At 36.9% G+C, this 17,562-nt stretch overlaps 1 protein-coding gene across 5 annotated transcripts in view; it reads right to left on the minus strand.

Annotated features, from left to right (window-relative positions):
* NSD3 (nuclear receptor binding SET domain protein 3) overlaps positions 1-17,562 on the minus strand; it is a 118,067-nt gene that overhangs the window by 98,641 nt on the left and 1,864 nt on the right. The window contains exon 1 of one of the 5 annotated variants that reach the window (XM_070408413.1): positions 5,204-5,315. The exons of the other annotated variants lie outside the window; for them this stretch is intronic. The gene's annotated coding sequence lies outside the window, so the exon portion shown is untranslated. Of the gene's footprint in view, positions 1-5,203; positions 5,316-17,562 lie in introns of those variants that run through there. 5 annotated transcript variants of the gene reach the window in all.

The raw sequence follows: 17,562 nt of genomic DNA on the forward strand, positions 1-17,562 counted from the left end.
AACACCGCTTGGGCCTTATTACTTTTTAAATGAAAATTTGAGGAGTCAAAATTATAAGGTTCAATAAGGCTGCTTGTCAAACTTTTGAATCTTTTAAAGTGGTTTACATTCTGGTTGAGGCTCTTTGAAAGATTAATGCTATGATTTAGGGAGAAACATTTTCTTTTCTGAGCTATTTTTAGCACTTTCACTGAAATAAAATATCAGTTCTCCAAATGACAAAGGGCTTATAGTATTTTAGTATGTTAAGTAAATGTCCTGTATTAGTAAACCTTATCTGGGTGGGTATCTTGACTTAAAGGTACTTTCCGAGGTAGCCTTTTAAAAAGGACTCTAAGCTACTGACTAATTTCTACATTAAAGTGGAAAATCTGCTTGTTTTAAAAATAATTCAGGACAGAATATATTCCCTTTATATTTTCACATGATTGTACTCACTTACCCACAAGACATAAAGCAATTCATGCCACTTAGTATAATCACTAACAGCATGCATCCAAATCAAAGTGCTCTCACTCTGTCTATATACAATAAACCCAAAAGGTATCAATAGAAGATACTCTTCTACAACAGGATTTGCTACAAGACATTTGCTCACTGAGGAACTAAGCAAAAGCATAAAATCGACCATTCTCTTCAATAAAATGTAGATTTGATGCTTAAACAATAAAAGCAAAGCAGAAATAAATATTGGTGGTATTTACTCTTCTTCCTCCTTTTAAGGCACAGTATTTTGTCATACTTTCTAAAAGACACAGTAATATTCCTACAGAATGCCCTGTAATATTCCTATAGAATGCCCTGTTAATCTACCAATTTTACTCAATTTAAATAAGAATGTTCTCACAAAAGGCTACATACTGTATATTTCCATTTATATGAAATGTTCAGGATAGGAAAATCTGTAGACACAGTAAGATTAGAGGCTGCCAGGGGCTAGAGGAGAGAGAAATGGAGGGTGATTACCAATGGATATAGGATCTCTTTCTGTGGTGATGAAACCACAGAAATGTACACTATAAAGGGTGAATTGTCTAGCATGTAAATTATAGCTTTTAAAACATGCTCCAAAAGAAATCAAGAAAGCAGTTACATGTTTCTCAACAATAGTGCACAATATCCATTCAAAAAATTACTGGTGTGAACACACACATTAAATGTGCTTAAAATAAACTTTATAAAGCTACAGTAATAAAAATATGAGGTATTGGGCCTAATATATGGTGTTGGAAGATGATTTGACTTTGGGTGGTGGGCATAGAATGAAATATACAGATCTTGCATCATAGAAATCTATGCCTGAAACCTGTATGGTCCTTTTAACCAATGTGACCCCCAATACATTTAATTAAAAAATTAAATTAAGCCAGTAGCTGAATAGTGTGGGGGAAAATAAAGTCTGTAACACTAAAAAAAAAAAAAAAATCAATCAATGAATATATATTTTAAAAAACACACACATAGCCCTGGCCGGTTTGGCTCAGTGGATAGAGCATCGGTCTGTGGACTGAAGGGTCACAGGTTCGATTCTGGTCAAGGGCATGTACCTTGGTTGCGGGCACATCCCCAGTGGGAGGTGTGTAGGAGGCAGCTGATCGATGTTTCTCTCTCATTGATGTTTCTAACTCTCTATCCCTCTCCCTTCCGCTCTATAAAAAAAAAAAATGAATAAAATATATTTAAAAAACAAAAAACAAAAAAACACACAAACATCAAAATAAAATATGAGGTACTGGTGAAGGAGCAGACAATGAAACAGAGTAAGATCCTTGACAAAGACCAAGCCTATATAGGAATTTAGTATATAACAGAAGAACTAGATATTAGTGAGGAAAGGACAGAAGATACAAAGAATGGTACTAGAAAATGGCTTATCAATATAGAAAAAAATTAGATCTTTACCATATAATATACCAAACTCCAAGTGGTTTAAAGACCAAATATGAAAAGTAAAACTTTTAAGAAAAAACAAAAACATAAAACAAGAATACATCTTTATGAACTCAAGGTGGGGAAGGATTTCTTAAACAATACATAAAGAGTACGAGCCAAAGGAAATAATAAGCTCAACAGTATTAATTTTAAAAACTGTATGCCAAAAGACAACACAAACAAGTGAAAAGACAAGCCCCCAGACTGGGAGAGGATAAATACAATGCATAAAAAAAAGCCAAGTTCTACCCCCCAACTTCTTAAAAAAATATATATTTTATTGATTTTACAGAGGAAAGGAGGACAGAGTTCGAAACATTGATAACAAACATTGATCAGCTGCCTCCTGTATGCCCCCTACTGGGGATTGAACTTGAAACCAAGGTACATGCCCTTGACCAGAATTGAACCCGGGACAGTTCAGTCCACGGGCCAACACTCTATCCACTGAGCCAAACTAGTTAGAGCCCTTCCCCAACTTTCTTGCAAATGTTCCCAGTTTGTACTATGTTCATCAGTTCTGCCTTATCATTTCTCATCTGGATAAGAGCAACAGCTTCCAAACTGTTCTGCCTATTTCCGAAATTGTCCACCTCCAATCTGCTCTGTAGAGCACTGACAGAACTTAAAAAGAAAAACAGAAAAAAAACAACAACCCACAAATTTAATAACCTCCCATGGCTCTCCATGCCTTAGGATGAAAATCCAAAAGCAGAAGATCTTTTCTGATTTGGCTCCTGTGTACTTGTTCAGCCTCCTCTCCTGCTGCGGCTTCAGCTTTCCCACCTTGCCCTCCACCAATCTAACATTTCCTCTCATCAACCACTCATCCTTTAAGAGTCTAGTCTATTCAGATGTGTTAAAATATTCCAAGAAACTTTTCCTGACTGCCCCCTCACACATCACACGCCCTCTATAGGCAGGTCAAGTACCCTCTCCTGCTGGCATAGCATTCTACGTCTACTCTACCATAGCACTTAATACATTGTACAGGGCCATCTTGACCTAAAGGAAGGGTGAGCGTATGTGTAAATGAACATGATCCTAAAACATCTGTGTAAGAAATAATAGCAAAATACTTTATTACATCAATTCTGGATACCAGCTGCTGTCTGTTAATTGCCCTCTGTAGGCTGAGGCAATGTTGGGCCAAGGTTCATGCCAGCTCCTCCCTCCTTCTCATTCTGCTGCTGCTAACTTTGGGGAAGGAGACCAAAAGTTACAGCCAACCTACACAGGCTTCTCTAATAAAATATTTATTGAACACCTACTATTTACCAGACACTAGACTAAGCACATAGTTATAGGGATGAAAATTTAGGCATGCTTCCTACAATCATACATTATTATTGAAGACAGGAAAGCAATAAAGGAAAAGTGCAGGAGATGAAGCTCAGAAATTGCTCCTGGTAAGGTTTGTTTATTCATTTCATATTGAGTGCCTGTATTATGTTTAATCCTAAGGACTAGAGATAAAAGATAAGCAAGACAGAGGCCTGCTGACAGAAAGGGACAAGTGCCCTGGATGACAAAAGAAAACTTTCGGGTTGAGAAGCTAGGTGATGTGAGAACAGAGAGGATGCAAGGGAGCTCCAACATTTCCAGGCTTAGGAAACAAAAAGTCCTAACCTGTGGGAAGGGAGAGGAGTGCCTTCCCCACATTAAACTAAAAGCATTTTCAATTCCGTTTAAAACTTTCTTGGCTTCTTAATATCACAGCTTCAAAATGATCTAGTTTATTATTAGAAAGGCCTTTCTTGATATGTTACAAAACAAAGTTATAAGTATTTAATGAAAGCACACAACTTAATTCAGGAAACTAAAAACAAATTAGATGCCAGAGAATATAGAAAGACTGAAGTTTATTTTGAGGACATAAGACTACTTCATCTATGAATCCCCAGGCCAACTACAATACCTGGCACATTATCAATAAACAAATCAATCATAAACAGAATGGAGTACTACAGTTAAGGGGCCATAGGACGGGATTAACAACTGAAAAATTAAATATGAACTAATAGCCATTATGTAATTAGTATTGCTGAAATCCCATGGGCTGTTTGTTAACACCATGCATTTAGAACTGATTGTACAGATTTGCTTTTTCCTTCCTAAGAAAGGTCATGAATAAAGCTAGAAAATATCTGCACTTTGATTATTTATATGTCCAACACAAAACCAAACTAGCAGAAGAAAGATTGGGTAGCTCAGAAGAAGGCAAGCTTCCTCAGAGCTCAGGAACGAGCTGCTAAGAGCTAAAAAACCAACCACAATTTTCTATGATGATTTTTCATATAAAGACAATAATAAACTTATTGGCCAAGCTAAAAAAAAAAAAAAGATTATGGGTCCTTTTACTACTAAAATTTTTAATATTTTCGATTCCTAACAACTGAAATCTCTGGGTCACATGGATTTTGTGGTTGATTTTCACAAAAATATGTAGGGGAGGAGAAAATTTTCAGTGGTAAAGACAGCACTATAATAACATTTTTCAAAGTCTGTTCATTTAAACATAGAGTCGTCACAGTTAAAAGAGAAAAACCCTTATAACTATCCAAAAGAACTATATTAAGCCAATAGTTTTCCTAATGAATAACCTCTAAGTGGAAATTTATTTTTGTAAAATAAATAAAAAGGCTTTTGTTCACATCTTAAAGCATTGTTTAGCTATTTTAAAAAGTGTAGCAATAGATAAGTAAAAATAAAGTCCTTTCTACACTTACCATGTTGGCATTTCAAAATCGGAATTATACACTAATTTACTATAAGAAATATTTACTACAAAAAAAAGTTTGATCTCCAACTACTCTCAGATAACTCAAACCAGTATCAGCCAAATATTGCTTGAATCAGTTAAAGTGACTATGTCTGCTACACAGTGATGTTCATTCATAGATCATAAGTCAAAACAATATACTGGAAAATAAGGACTTGGCAGTTCTCCTTTCTAGTCCAAGCAATGGCATACAAATGACTTTCAGTAAATTCCTTAATCTCTGCCTAAGAGATTAGAAAATGAAGCTACTCAAAAACTGACCATGGATATATATTTTCACATCTGTGTCCATTTTGTCAACTCCATTGCATTTTAAGTGGATAGGATTTAGTTAGTACATGTGTGTGTCTGGACAAAAGTTTCTTTTTAAAATAAGAGTTCCCAGAGAAACATTTCTATATGAAATCGTAACTAGTCATCTTAAATTACCCAAATCAACATCACCAAGTAAATAATTCTCTAAGTAAATAATCAAAAGTTGAGTCTCACCTTGCCTATTCCCAGACTCCAAGTGGTATGATACTCCAGATATATATCTTAGTCCTCATAGAGTCCTTTTTTTAAATTTTGGTTTTGTTTATGACATAGTTCATTACTGAACACCAACAATGTACCAGACCCTGTTCTAGGTCCTAGAAAATCAAAGGAAAGAGATTCTGGTCTCATGAAAAAGAAAATTTCAGACAGTGTTAAGCTAATAAAACAGGGTAATATGATACAGTGACTGGGGGTCTACATTGTTATAAAAAGGATTAATGGAATAAAAACCAGGAATTAATCATATAGAAAGATTGGAGGAAAAGAAGTGAAGACATAATCATCACACATGTCTCTTATTTTCTAACGAGTTCTCTTTGTTTCAGAGGCTTCTAAGGTATGGCTATAGTAAAATGATTTAATAGTTTTGTCAAGTATTCCATGTAATTTAAAAAGTTTAAATTTTAAATGTTTTTATTGATTTGAGAGATCAGATGCCTCTTGTACACATTCCAACTGGGGACTGAATCTGCAACCTAGGTATGTGCCCTAACTGGGAATTGAATTAGTGGCCTCTCAGACAACGCCCAACCAACTGAGCCACACTGGCCAGGGCTAGAGCAACACTATTTTTAAAAGCATAACGGTACTACTCCAGAATCTGCTTAACTCTATTATTGTCACCCCAAATATTTTCTGAAACTTACACATAAAATGTTTCTACTAAAAATGTGCTAAAAGGAAAATGGTCAAGGATATTAAAATATCCTATATGAGGAAATGACCTGCATGAAATGAAACATAATTATAAAATTCAAAAATCTCTATCTGATTTTGGTGAACCAGAAACCTTATCACTAAATACAATCACACAATTTTCATTTGACCATGATTCCACTAAGTTCACACCATTTTTGGTTGCTTTGTCAATCTTATTTTTTCCTAACTAAACCACATTACTATTGAACTGCCTGTATCAATATAAAACTTAATAATAAAACAGCCTATTTCACCCTATCTTCCTTATCTATTTGGCTTAACCTCAACTTTCTTCACTTAATTCTTGACCACACCCATCAAGAACAGACGTGGTGTTACCACTTGAAGAAAATTTACAGTCCCTTACGTCAAGTTACTGTCTCACACTGAAAATTACTACAAACTAAGTAACACATCAGTCATCCTGTTCTATTCATTATGAAATCTAGTAAACTAACAAGTTCACCCACATATTTTCCTACCTCTTTCCCCAACACACTTAAATTGTAAAACTAGAGGCCTGGTGCATGAATTTGTGCACAGGTGGGGTCCCACGAGCTGGCTGGCAATTGGGGTGGATAGGGGCCGGCTGGCCGGGGGGAGGGACCAGGGGAGGTTGGCTGTGGGAGCACACTGACCACCAGGGGGCAGCTCCTGCGTTGAGCGTCTGCCCCCTGGTGGTCAGTGTCGTCAGAGCAACCTGTCGTTCGGTTGACCGGTTGTAAAGGTTGCTTAGGCTTTTATATAGATAGATAGATGTTTTCTCAGTTTTTTTTTAGTTTGGTTCTTAAAACTTTGCATATGTTCAAATTTTACTTTCTTTTCCCCTGTAGTCTTCATTCCCCATAGCAAGATATAAAAAGAATAAATTATATGTAGTTTTTAAAGTACTAAGCAACTGATCATAATATCTAAAATAATATATACTAAGTTTATCTTTCCTGTAAAGACCAGGGTTTTTTTTTTTGTTTCATCAGGTTTAGCACTTTAGTGTTTTAGGTTCAACTGTATTCAACATTTCATTTTAAAATAAGCAATAAAAGTCAGAACATAAGTAACTTCATACCATAAATTCAAAATGTACATTATCACCTATTTGCTTAATCAGAAGACTAAGTGTTGGTGAAGCGGTAGCCTTCATGCTATTGTTATAACAACAGTGTAAGCAAATTTGGACTGGAAAATTAACTTCATGCTTATACTTGTACCAGCACGAATTCTCTTACCAACTGAGAAACGCCCACATAACCCATGCAAACATTCTGATGATGCATTAGTTAACTTTGAACTTTTAAGTTCTATGAAAGTGAGTTTGAGCCAACTGAGTTTATTTCTTCATCCATTAAATGTGAAACTAAAGATTAGTTCATTTTGCATGTTAGTTTTCTTATATTAAAAAGTCATTTATGCCTAACCGGTTTGGCTCAGTGGATACAGCATCGGCCTGTGGACTCAAGGGTCCCAGGTTCGATTCTGGTCAAGGGCATGTACCTTGGTTGTGGGCACATCCCCAGTGGGGAGTGTGCAGGAGGCAGCTGACCGATGTTTCTCTCATCGATGTTTCTAACTCTCTATCCCTCTCCCTTCCTCTCTGTAAAAAAATTAATAAAATATATATTTTTAAAAAGAGTCATTTATTATCACCTATATGCCTGTTACAGTTCTAAACATGATACTCTATCATGCCTGAGATAAACCCCACTGTTATGACATTGCCACTGAATAAAGCTCTAGGCACACTCTAGCATGTCTAATTTGGATCCCTGTAACTCCAGAAAATAGTCATTTTCATCTCTATTTCAGAGATAAGAATTCTGAGCGTCAGAGGTAAAAGGTACAGTGGGGACAGGAACTCAGATTTCCTTGGCTCTTGGCCTACACCCCACTGACCACTGAGTTAAAAAAAAAAAAAAAAGATGTTTAAATGGCTTATGGCAAATAGAACAACTGTCAGGGTGAAGGTCAGTTAGAGCAAAGCAAATCTCTCTTAAAAAAACAAAACCATACTTTCCAAATGGTAACAAGGTTGCAACAATTAATTATACAGGCATAGGCATAGCATAATTTTTATAAACATTTTCTAAAACAAAGTAGTTCTAAATAAAATTTGAACAAAAAAAAAAATTTAAAAATGCATACAACACTCTCTCCGTTGCAATGCAAACCATTGCATGGTACACTTTAAACGGGTGAATTGTATGGTATGTGATTTATTTCTCAATAAAACTTATTTTTAAAAAACTTTCTGGAGAACAAATTGAAAATGTGTGTCAAAAGCTTCTGAAATGTTCATTTTTTAAAATATATTTTTATTGATTTCAGAGAGGGAGAAAGAGACAGACACATCAATGATGAGAGAATCAACCACTGAGCTACACTGGCCAGGCTGAAATGTTCATATTTCTAAAGTAATTTTACTTCCAGGAATTGACTATAATAAAATATCAGTCATACAGTGGGTTTTTTAAATGTATAAATATGTCTCAAATTATAATATCCCCAAGTTCTAACCTGCCTAAAATACCATCAACAGAAGAAGGGTAAACATTCTTTACAATGAAATGTTAGCAATTTTTAAAACTACATTCTCAAAATATTATTTCACAATAAAGCATGTTACAAAATAATACAAATGTACAATTCCAATTTGTAAAGAAAATACATATAGTGTAGCAATAAGAAAAAAAACCACGAAGAATATAGAACAAAGTGTTAATAGTAGTTACTTCCAGTTGGTAAGATTTTAGGCAATTTTAAATGGTTTTCAATTTCCCTACAATAAACCATCCTTTCATAACTTAAACATAACAAATGTTATTTTTAAACTACTGGCCACTTTGGAAAGTGCAAATTTTCCATTAAAAGATAAAAATTAAAAGGGCCATCACATTTCTTAGGGATATTATGTATGTGTGTGCATGTATGTATATGTTTGCAATACCTTAACCTTAACTAACAATATCTCAGTCACCCAAAAAAATTTCTTTTCTATTTTTTAAAATATGCTTTTATTTCACAGATAAGAAGGGAGAGGGAGAGCGAGAGAGACAGAAACATCGAAGAGAGAGAAACATTGACCAGCTGCCTACTGTACACCTCGTATTGGGGATTGAGCCTGCAACCCTGGCATGTGCCCTGACCAGCAATCAAACCAGTGACCTCCTGGTGCATGGAACTACGCTCAACTGAGCCATACCAGTGGGGCAAAAAAATGTATTCTAATGACCAATGCATAATTGTGCAGGTGATAACAATACAGAAACCCTACGGTAACTTTTTCAGACACAAAGTAAACTACCTAATTTAGATTTAAAAAATAAGTATATCAATTCATGTTAGCTTCCACTTTTAGGAAAACTCAACATCTTTTCAGGGGGAAATTAGTAAGGCATATCTTTAACCTTCAGTCAGAATAAAAAAAAAAGAATACCATTCTATTGCATTACAGAAAGGAATTCAAGTTTACAGCAAAGCACAGCAATAAGTTTCTCACCACAATCAAACATGAAATACTACATCCTAATGTATCAGGATCCTGCAGAAATCATAAACACGAAGATAGCTTAAACTTACAAAATTATAATAACCAAATAAAGGCTTTAAATTTATGTATGTAGAAGTGTTATAAAAATGTCTTTCTCAAAGTCCACACTGCAGTTTTATGCAAATAGACTGTATTTGGAAGGGGGGGGGGAGACGGCAGGGGGGCGCGAACTGTCAACTTTTTCTATCAAAATCCTCAAAAGTCAACATTTACCTTTTCCAAACATATTTAAAAAAATAGTCTAAGAAACCCAATCAATAAGTTTCTTCAGTTTCAAAAGAAATGTGGTTCACCTAGCTAAAATGGAGAAAAGGTAAGAATCTAGCAGAGGCACCAAGGATGAAGAGTCAAACATAGATTGTCACTACTGATTACTTAATGTGAAAGCAAGAAAGTCAAACTTGTTTTTATAAAATAAGAAACAAATTAGGAGGTTATTAGTACTACTAGTGACCCCTTGTGCGAAATCGCACGAAACCCCGAACCCCCCCACCCTCCCCGCTGGCACGCCACGGGATGACCCCCGAGTCCTGGAGTGCTGCCCCGATGCCCTGCCTCTGGGTTGTGCAGAGCAGCCGCCAGGCCCCGCCCCCGCGGCACGCATGCGGGGCCGCAAAAACCCTGGCAGAAGGTGAGCAAAGTGGCTGCCAGGACCCCCCCCACCCCGCCGTGGGCAGAGCAGCCACTGGCCCTGCCCCCGCCTCCGCTGTGCGTGCTGCCATCTTGTCAGTGTTACGGTGTGGGGGTCAATTTGCATATTACCTAATTATTATACAGGACTAGAGGCCTGGTGCACGGATTCATGCACTGGTGGGGTTCCTCGGTCTGGCCTGTGAGGATTGGGCAGAAACTGGCTCTCTGACATCCCCTGAGGGGTCCCTGATTGCGAGAGGGCAGTTCTTGGGTGACGCACCCTGGAATTGGGCTGCCTCCTCTCTGGTTCCAGGGTGTCACCTGAACAGCAGCTCCTGTGTTGAGTATCTGCCCCCTGGTGGTCACTGCGCGTCATAGCTACCGGTCAAACAGTCGGACGGTCGCTTAGGATTTTATATATATATTAGGGGCCCGGTGCATGAAGATTCGTGCACGGGGGGTGGGTCCCTCAGCCCAACCTGCACCCTCTCCAATCTGGGAGCCTTCTCCAATCCAGGAGTTTCTGTCTGTCTTTGCAATCATATGAGTGAATTGTCTGAGACTCCACCACCCCAACCCAGTTTGGTTTGTTGCTCACAGAATAATAGAGGCTTTTTTTTTTCTGTGCTTCATTGGTGGAGATTTCCTGGAAGTTTTAGGATATCTTCCCTTTGATATTTCCTAGACACTCTGATTTTACTTATGTCTCTCACCTTTGCTTTCCCTCCATCCCCCACCGCCACAACAGTAACTTGCTCCAGGTTCACTTTGCTCTCGTGTCTAGGAGATCCGTCTGCCACCAGAACTACAATTCCCAGCATTCCTGGTACTCCCTGCGCTCTGGGCTTTCGCTTCAGGTCCTGGGGCTGCCACCAAAACTATTCCCAGAATTCCTGGTGCTCCCTGCGCTCTTGGTTTTCCCTTCCTGCTCTGTCTCCGTCCCACAGCCTCCCTCTCTGTTCTCCGTCTGGTGGCTTGGGGAGCCAAGTTCCCCAAACCGCTCCACTCTCGGCCAACTCTCCCGCTCTGCTCTCCACCCATCTTTGTTGGGTTAATTTGCATACTCACTCCTGATTGGCTGGTGAGTGTAGCCGAGGGATGGTCAATTTACATGTTCCTCTTTTATTATATAGGCTAGATAGGCAAATTTGACATGTTCTAAGCAAAAGTCTAAAAGATTAGAGTTTGCACATTAATCTAAAGCCAAGTCACTAAATCCTATTAAAAAAATGCAAAAGAGCCTGGCCAGCATGGCTCAGTGGTTGTGTATTGACCTATGAACCAGGAGGTCACGGTTCAATTCATGGCTAGATTCCTGGTCAAGGCACATGCCTGGGTTGTGGGCTCGATCCCCTGTGTGGGGTGTGTAGGAGGTGGTCGATCAATGATAATCTCTCATCATTAAGGCTTCTATCTCCCTCTCCCTCTCCTTTCCTCTCTGAAATCAATGAAAAAAAATTTTTTTAAATGCAAAAGAGATGAATTTCGAATAAATAATACTTTGTATAAAATGGCATAATTCTTGTAGGATTTGGAACTTTTTGATGTTGTTAATCATCACCCAAGGATATTTTTTTCCATTCATTTTTAGAGAGTGGAAGGGAGGGAGGGAAGGAGAGAGAGGGGGGAGAGAGGGAGGGAAGGAGAGAGAGAGAGAGAGAGAAAGAGAGAGATATGTGAGAGGCACATAGATTGGTTGCCTCCCGGATGCACCTAGACTGGATGATCCTGCAACCCAGGTATGAGCCCTTGACTGGGAATCAAACCTAAGACCCTTGATGCGGGAGGGCCTTATGCTCTAATCACTGAGCCACACCAGCCAGGGCAGGATGCAGTATTATTTTTGTTTCATATTTATTAACACAGCCCAAGGTTTCAAATCACTAAATGATTACACTAAATGCAAGAAAGCTATTCTTGTTTAATTGTCTAGATCAGTGGTCGGCAAACTCATTAGTCAACAGAGCCAAATATCAACAGTACAACGATTGAAATTTCTTTTGAGCGCCAAATTTTTTTAACTTAAGCTATATAGGTAGGTACATTGTTATTAACTTAATTAGGGTAGTCCTAAGCTAGCCTTTGCTAAAAACATCCTCAATCTGATTGAGGTACGTTCGCTGAGGTCGACCCCTTCCAACTCTCCCATCCACACTCTCACTCAACTCGTGCATGAATTGCGTGCGCCTCCCCCACGCTGCGTATCCCGCGGCCTGCCTGCGCCTAGTCTCCCGTTGCCCGACGAACCGACACCCCTACTTCTTGTGGCATGAAAAGAAGGTTAAAGGCATATTTCCTAGACACTCTGATTTTACTTATGTCTCTCACCTTTGCTTTCCCTCCCGTCGCCCGAGGAACCGACACAGGCCACTTCTTCAAAATAGACTCACCCAGGCCGAAAACCAACTTCTGCGCATGGGCCATGAAGTTTCAATCACACTGTACGTGGGCGCTCTTTTGTGGAAGAGCCACACTCAAGGGGCCAAAGAGCCACATGAGGCTCGAGAGCCTCGGTTTGCCAACCACTGGTCTAGATAATCCTTTTGATAATAACATAAAAAAACTGGTCATTCAGTTTTTACATCCGCTGAACCCTCAGGGCTATTAATTTTTAGGTTATTTTTCAGCATACTTTTATTCCTAAAGTCCAAATACCAGGAAGGCAATACCAGCTACCCTAATGGGGCTATTTCTGCAGCTTTTCTTAAGGAGTTTATTACTTGGGTGGTGCCTACATGATGTTCACTTTCTAATTATTTGTTTGTATTGTACATTTAGGTTTTATGGTCTTTTCTTTATAACGAGTTTCACAACTTAAAAGTTTTTTAAATGCTTATTTTAAAAAGTTTTTGGGTGTGTTTTTTGTTTGCTTAAAGTGAAACTTTCTTAAGACTCCACAACTAAGATGTCAGAAACACAAAACTCAACAGATGCAATACTGTCTTGGCTATGGCCAAAATGCCACTGCGCAAGTCTCCATATGACACTTCTTAATTTTCTTCTTCATCTCAAATCAATTTGATGAGCTAAATTTTGCTTTACCCACAAAATCTCAGGAAGCCACACAGTTCTTAAATTAAAATATCTACTTATATATTTCAAGGCCCTTGAATATAAGTTATACCAAAATAAGAAATAGCATGTTCTATGGCAGAAAAATGCTCTATCCTTACATTAAAAATTAATGTTTGTCTATCAAGGTAAGGATAAAGCAGGCTATGAAGAAAAAGTCAAGAAACACCTACCCACATATATATTTTTAACCTTCTAAAAAGTATTCAGACTGAAATCTGAAAATCTAATTATACTTAACATGACAGTCTATTAGGCCTCAGGAGTTCCTCAAGTCGCTTAGGTGAAATAATTCTTGTGCTTTCTTACTTCACATTACAAAGCAAAAGAGTTGAGTTATTGTGTGAATTCTATCAACATTTCAGAAGGTATAATATAAACTCGAGGTATTATTATTATATAATAATATATTCCTATGATTAAAAATGGAAACTGTATGAATATAAAAAACTTTCCTTTTCATTTTCACTTTCTCCTCAATACAGCCCTAAATCCAGATGAAAAAGGGAACCTAGTAAGGAAAGAGTTATCATTTGTAGATGAATCAACTATGACACAGATCCACATTGAAATATTTAAAAAAGCCAAGAACCCATTTTCAAATTCAAAATCTTGTCAATAAACAGATGTATCTTAGGAGTAACAACACACATCCATCTAGTAAAAAACTGTACATTCTCTAAATTCACAAAACTGAAAATATGCCTTTAACCTTCTTTTCATGCCACACTAAAGAGGCACAACATGAAACAGAAGTGTTTAAGCGTATTTATTAAGCACTTAGTAAGGTCAACAATAAAAACCAAAAACAAAACTCGGTAAGCTTTTTAAAAAATGTGTTAGGTAGCCATCATATAATCAATTTTTTAAATTTACAATTATTAGTATTTACAAAAATATTAGCTTTAAGAAATAAAGCTCATCATTCATTGAAAACTCAAACGCTGGACATGTTTATTAACAAAGGAATAAATCACCTTCGTTGCTCTTTCAAATATGACAGACTCCACTTAAAGTACAACTAAACACAGCATTTCATCAAGAAGCAGATTTTATGGATACCAAATTCTAAACCTTTTTAAAGCTTTAATGATTTTAATTTTTTAAGTGTCTAAAATAGACTACCTTTGCCCTAGCTGGTTTGGCTCAGTGGATAGAGTGTTGGCCTGAGGACTGAAGGGTCCCAGGTTTGATTCAGTCAAGGGCACATGTCTGGGTTGTGGGCTTGATCCCCAGTGCGGGGTGTGCAGGAGGCAGCCGATCAATGAATCTTCCTCATCACTGATGTTTCTATCTCTCTCCCTCTCCCTTCCTCTCTGAAATCAATAAAAATATACTTAAAAAAAATAAAATAGACTACCTTTTTGTTTTTTAAAGAACCCAATAAATAAATACCCATAACTTATTTTCTTCCTGATAGACAAAAATAATAAAAAATAATCAACAGTGCCTGCTACGATTATTTAAAAACTTTTTAATGAGGTATTTTTAGTTCATTTTTAAAAATTTACCAGTGTCTCAATTTTCTTTCCAAGTTGTTTTCCAGGACCATAATGAACCTCTTACATTTTTATTTCATTGCTATCTTATTTCATTGATAATTTTATTAAAATAGGAAAAATTCTGCCCCAAACCACTTTATTACACAAAACACAAACTTCCAAGATACTTGGAAATGCCTAGCTGATGTGGCTCATGGTTTGATTCCCACTCAGGCACATGACCAGGTTGCAGGCTCCATCCCCGGTGCAGTGTAAGGGGCATGCAAGAGGCAGCCAATCAATGATTCTCTCTCATCATTGCTGTTTCTATCTCCCTTCCTCTCTGAAATCAATAAAAATATATTTTTTAAAAAGATACTTGGACATGATTAATTTATGTATGCAAAAATATTCTGTGCATATGCTATATATAAATCATAGTAAATAAAATATGAAAAAGTAGAAGCATAATCCTTTACCTCACTACAACTTAATCCTCTTGCATTCATTATACTAAACGTGCCTAATCTTGAGAATTCCCCCTCACCTTGAGCTTTCACAGAGAGCTCAAATACTTTCATAATAATGATGTAATGTGATGTGGTGTAAAGAGCCAGTTAACAGGGTGTCTCCAAAACCTCAGTTTTCTTTCTTGTAAAATATAGCTGTACTGTATCTCCTGTATTTAAATAGGCTGTTAGGGACCTGCTCAATGACTTATAACAGCAAAAACCTGTTAACATCCTAATGTGAACCAACATTCCAAACAATGAAATACTATATGACCCTTAAAAAAAAAGCTATAGATTTGTAAGTGTTCATTTAGAAGGATGTCCCAGATAGCCTGTTAAAACAAAAATGCAAAATGCATAGTATGGCCCAATTTAAGACAGATATACATATATATACAGAAATATTCTAGGACACACAAGAAACTTCAAACGATCATCAGTGGGAAATAGGGTAACTTTTTAAAACCTCTTAGTCTTTTATAATCATTGGAAAAAAATAATGAACATGTATTATTTTAGTGAATTTTTAAAAAACCTAAAAGTAAAGATCTACTGATTCAGGTTATATAATTAGAAAAAACCTGGGTTCAAATACTGGTTTTGCTATTTACTGTATGTGTTGTTGTTAAGCTACTTAAACCTCAATTTTTCCATTTGTAAGAAGGAGTTAATAGTACTAACCTCACACAACTGTCTGGAAGGTGAAGAAAACCATACATGTAAGACACTCAGCTTAGCCTATTTTAAGAGGACAACTATTATCAGCTATAACTATGATTATTGTGAATGTTATTATAAACTCCATAAACCGAGAGTATTTAGAATCAGATTTGACAAATCACTCAAGGATGATCAATCTCAAAGACAACCAATTTCCTTTAACCAAAACTCAAAACTCATTCAACCGGGTCCACATAAGAGCATAAGGTTAAAAAAAAAAAGCTCTCACAGCCCTGGCCGGTTTGCTCAATGGTCAAAACGTCAGCCTATGCACCAAAGGGTCACATGTTCAATTCCCGGGGGTCACAGGCTCTTGATCCCTGGCCCTGTTTGGGGCTCCTGGGGGAGGCAACCAATCGATATCTCTCTGTCTGTCTGTCTCTCCAGCCCTCCCTCCCTTCCATTCTCTCTAAAAAGCAATGGAAAAAATATCCTCGGGTGAGGATTTAAAAAAAAAAAGCTCTCACAGGTAGCAGGTGGGCTGATGGATACGGTAATCAGAGTAAAGTTTGGGTTTTAGTTAAGTATCATCTAACTAGAATAGTCTTCTTCACCATACGGATACCTATGCAAGACACCAGACTACTCATGACAACTGGGCAAGGGACCCTGATCTTTACAAAATGCTGTATACATAGGAATACACTTTATTTTTAGTAATTCAAGCTGCCAATGTGAGTTGTTTATTTTAATATACAATAATTTTTCAGTTTCCTAAAAATGTATGGCACTAATAGTTCAAGCACATAATTTGCAATTTAATTACAAATAACATGTCAAATAAGTGGAGATATAAAAATGCAATCTGCATAAAAATAAATTCCAAAAAACTTCTCAATAGCTTTTTGAGTGGAACTTTTCCTCACAAAGTTTTCAAAAATTTGGGCTTAATTTTATCAAAACAAAACACTCCCAAGTTGTAAACGTGGCCTTTATACTAAAAGCACTCTCACAAAGTACCACTCTAACAATATTCAATTTCATTTTTTTCAAAAGATCAAGAACACATCCTAACTTCTATATAACCACTGAAAAAAAAGTTGCACTAGGTAGGTTAAGTCAATATGTAGTGCAACTGATTTGGGTCCATTATATTACAATTTTAACAAGCCTTCCTGGTATTAAAGAACAGTTTCAATATCGACATGATTAATTAAAGTTTAGAGTACTCCAATTATAATTATAAAACAAAACAAGAGGTCACACACATTTAATCCTTTTCAATATGAAAATAAGAGTCTCCACCTAATTTATCTACTGTAAATTTGTCAGGATTTAAACTGAATTTCATACCACACACATAATTACAATTGAATATACTGAGGAATTACTGTAGCTTTCCTGAGAGTAACCTAAAGTTCCCACCAAAAATACTGACACTTCAATGAGGCTCTGAGAACTGCATGCCTGCTTCATAGATTATTGCAGTATGCTGAACTGGTGTTGAAGCTTGTATTAAGCTAGCTACATGAAAGTGAAGCTTTCAGTTGTTACAGCGTTTATAAAAAAAGAAAATGCTTCTTAACCTATAAGTAAGAGCTATCAGAAACACACATTTTAAAATTCTACACACATTTTCTAATATTCAAAATACAGCAAGGAGATATCTATGACAAGCAGATCTTCCTATCCCTTCTCACCCCCACACAA

This window comes from Myotis yumanensis, unplaced genomic scaffold, assembly GCF_028538775.1.
Source record: "Myotis yumanensis isolate MYYU_CA2020_CCGP unplaced genomic scaffold, mMyoYum1.0.hap1 SCAF_3, whole genome shotgun sequence".
NCBI classification, from domain to species: Eukaryota; Metazoa; Chordata; class Mammalia; order Chiroptera; family Vespertilionidae; genus Myotis; species Myotis yumanensis.